Below are 1,004 nucleotides of genomic sequence, written 5' to 3'. Positions count from 1 at the left end.
TATATATATATATACATACATACATATACGGTTTCCACACAATTTCCTTCTACCAAATTCACTCACAAGGAATTGGTCGGTCCAGGACTATAATAAAAGACACTTGCTAGTGTGACAGAAACCGAAACTACGTGGTTCCAGTTTTCCCTGTCCGATTTTCACATAATAAACAGACAAGACTATTTAAAGAATCATTGAAAACTGTTCAACAATCAAACGCTATTTTTGTTCCCTCAGTCAAAGTCAAAGAGTTTGTATGAAATTAAGGTATACTTTTTATAGAGATTTTATTTCAGAGTATTAAACGGGCACTCCTCCGGTTACGACGATGAATGGTCCAGCTGATCCGAAATTAATGTGCAAACACGTATACCTTTAAAATAGTTCTAAGGGAGACTGAGCATAACACTGAATGACAGTTTCTGTGTCACTGAATTACAGGTACAACACACTTTGCCGGCTGAGTGGACTGGAGTAAGGTGACCTATCACTAAGAGATATTAGAAACAGTACTTCCGTTATGGGGAGCTTAACTGTTGTCCTCGCAGGGGATTTCCGTCAAATATTGCCTGTCATACCAAGTGGTACGCGAGCTGACGACATCTATGTGTGTCTGAAGTTTTCACCTCTGTGGAGGTTTGTTCGTCGGCTTTCATTAAGCAACAATATTCGAGCTCATCTCTACAACGACCCCTTGGAATTCTTTCATCAACTTCTACTAATTGGAAATGGCGCTTTACCGTTGAATAACACCCTGCAACAGCATGTACGGCAATGTGGGCACATGGTGTCTACAATGGCCGAGCTTAAAGAAAAGGTATTTCCCGCATTGCAAGATAACTTCAAAAACATAGCATGGTTCGCAGAGAGAGCTATTTTAGCACCTCGGAATGAAAGCGTTGATAAAGTAATCCATGAACTCCTCCACATTCTACCTGAAGATGTTTCAACGTTTGTCTCCATTGATACTACTGTCAATAAACATGCCACTGTTGACTATCCAG

Source organism: Octopus bimaculoides, chromosome 7, assembly GCF_001194135.2.
Source record: "Octopus bimaculoides isolate UCB-OBI-ISO-001 chromosome 7, ASM119413v2, whole genome shotgun sequence".
Taxonomy (NCBI): Eukaryota; Metazoa; Mollusca; class Cephalopoda; order Octopoda; family Octopodidae; genus Octopus; species Octopus bimaculoides.
This window is presented reverse-complemented; position numbering follows the sequence as displayed.